This window comes from Grammomys surdaster, unplaced genomic scaffold (assembly GCF_004785775.1).
Source record: "Grammomys surdaster isolate TR1022 unplaced genomic scaffold, NIH_TR_1.0 64, whole genome shotgun sequence".
Classification (NCBI taxonomy): domain Eukaryota; kingdom Metazoa; phylum Chordata; class Mammalia; order Rodentia; family Muridae; genus Grammomys; species Grammomys surdaster.
In genome coordinates, this window is record NW_021604566.1 from 10204800 (window position 1) to 10207517 (window position 2718).

The 2718-nt window shown below is 46.1% G+C and overlaps 1 protein-coding gene and 1 pseudogene across 5 annotated transcripts in view; one reads left to right on the top strand and one right to left on the bottom strand.

Annotated features, from left to right (window-relative positions):
* Stau2 (staufen double-stranded RNA binding protein 2) overlaps positions 1-2718 on the top strand; it is a 254960-nt gene that overhangs the window by 31780 nt on the left and 220462 nt on the right. The window lies entirely within an intron of this gene.
* LOC114622359 overlaps positions 1213-2718 on the bottom strand; it is a 3384-nt pseudogene continuing 1878 nt past the window's right edge.

A 2718-nucleotide genomic window follows, 5' to 3' on the forward strand; every position in this document is an offset into this window, starting at 1 on the left:
CCTTTCCTTTCCTTTCCTTTCCTTTCCTTTTCTCTCTTTTCTCTTTTATTTTTCTTGTCTTGTTTTGTTCCATTTTGTTTGTCCAAGACAGTTTCTCTGTGTAACAGCCTTGCCTGTCCTGAAACTCAACTTTGTAGACCAGATCGGCCTCAAACTATCATAGAGATCTGCCTGCTTCTGCCCCCTGAGTGCTCTGGGATTAAAGTATGCCACCATGCCTGGCCTTTCTCTCTCTCTCTCTCTCTCTCTCTGTCTCTCTCTGTCTCTCTCTGTCTCTCTCTGTCTCTCTCTCTCTTTCTTTCTTTCTAGACGAAAAACTACTCTGTTGTGAACATGTTCCACATTTTCATTATTCATCAACCAATTGGCCATCTAGGCTGTTTCTATTTCTTGGGTGATAGAGGAGCAGTGTGTATAGGTGAGCACATGTTTCTGTAGCAGTATGTGAGTCCTTTGGGTGTGTGTAGGATTGGTATAGCTGGAACACATGCACTAGCTTCCATAGTGGCTGCACCAGTTTGCACTCCCTTGGGCTATGAACATGTGGGTTATTCCTTTTCCCTATATCCACAGTCATGTTCGTTGCCTTTGTTCTCCTTGTTCTCATTTAACCTTAGTCATGCAGACTGGGGAAAACATCATCTTAAAGTAGTTTTTATTTGCATCTCCATGATGGCTAAGGATGTTCTATTGTATTATTTTATTTTTTTAATTTTTTTTGTTTTCTTTCTTTTTTGTTAGGTACAACATATAAATATATAAAAAGCAAGAACTAGAGATTTTCTTAGGCTTCAAAAACAAAAGCAAAGAGATCTTAAAACCTTTTTTCTGAGGGAAAACAGGAGAGTGCTCAGACCATGGGTGATACTGCAGGCTAGAGGCAGCAGGAGCGGACAAGCACTGCTTCTCTTCTAGAACCTGCACCTGGCAGTCTCTACCAGCAGGTGGATGCGGTACTGGGAAACTACCCAAACAGCACTCCCCTCCGACAGGGAGGAGAAGAGGAAGCACAGTCATGAAAGCTTCTTCTTTCTGTTCCAAACTGAGGAAAAGCACATCATCTCTCACCCAGCTCTCCTGGGCATGATGCCCCATACTTGACATTTACCGAACCTGTCCAACTCAGTCCCTGACCAAAGCCAGAAGTTGCCCAGAGTTTCTGGGGAGGGGAAGAGGCTAGTGTGATACCAAACAGATCTTTATTTGAAGTCATCATTGGTGCTGTTTCTTGCTGTTTATTTGTTTGCTTGCCTCTTCTTCCAGTTGCATGGCCAGGTGCAGGACCTTGATGACTTCTCGAAGGGCTGAGAAGTGCTTAGCCTGCTTAGCCTGCTGTGTCAGGGCAGAGTCTGCCTTGTTCACAAAAGTCTCCAAGTCATAGTCTGGCTGATCTGTCATCTCAGAGAGCTCAAGCCAGTCTGGTCCTTGATGTATGATCTCCCTGAGCTCTTCCATGGCCCTCTCTTCCAGCTCCCTGATCTGAGTCATGGCTTCATTAAAGCTGGGTGTCTGGGAAGACAGCTCCTCTTCTTCATTGCCAGCCAGAGAGATCCCATTAGAACTGGCTTCCATCTCTTCTGTTTCCATCTGAACTGGCTGCTCTCTATTGGGCCTGCTGTGGGGGCTCAGCTCCTTGACTCTGTCTGCATATCTCAGCATGTTTAAAGTGTATGCACAGGAGCTTATGCCTGGTGAGATCATGGCAGTCATGCATGTCCTCGAGTTCTCCCCAATGAACGAGTCCCTCAGCACCTGTGTCAGCTTGCTTTTATGGAATGGGGTATGAGCCTTGTTCCGTCTCAGCGCCCAGATGCACTCCTTCAGAGCCAGGAGCAACTTGTTAATTTCTGCCCCCTCCATGAGAGTCTGCTGGTCAGCACTAGATGTGTCGGCCCCTCGTTCATTCCCTGCCAGATCCACCAAAGAGAATTTGCCATGTAATCTCCCTTTAGCTCTAAAAAGAATCTGGAAGCAGGCATGGTAGCGGGAGGAATTGGAGTTGGCAAATGTTTGTCCAGAAGTCCTGCAGGCGCTGCCCATGAGATCATCTTGATGACATCATCAGTATAGGTAACCAGGTACTCCTGCATTCCTACAACCTACACCTGCTGTTTGCTGTTCTCCAGCACACGTAACTTGGCCTTTTTGTTGAGCAGATCAAACACCTTCCCATTGTAGATCTCGAAGAATGTCACATAAACTTCCAGGTTTAAGTTCCGGTATCGAGGCTGACTCTTTAGGAGGAAGATGTCCCGGGAAGCCATTGCATAAATCCCCTTAGATGCATTCTGACTTTTACCAGGCAGGTCTCCACCCGTTGTATGTGTCTTCCCACTGCCTGTCTGTCCATAGGCAAAGCATGTTGCTTTTCCCCCTTCAAAAATCGTCTGTACCAGTGGCCTTCCTGTGAACCTGTAGACAGCTTCATTGGAATCTGTTTCATCAAAGACAAAGTCAAAGCAGAAAGCCTGGTTCTCCAGGTACTTCGTTAAGTCCACTTTTAGCTTGGGTTCATGCACCAGGAGGAGACACTTGCTGGGAACAGGAATCACATCGATTTCTTTCTTGGCCAGCCCTTGTTTATTCAATGTGCGCTTCCTGACCCAGACCCAGACCCTGTGCTTTTCAGTTGTGTCCGTCACAGTAAGTGGGTTACATTTCATAGTAACCCAAAATTCTTTAATCATCCTGGCAAATTCTCAGTTTGGAAAGCTGTTG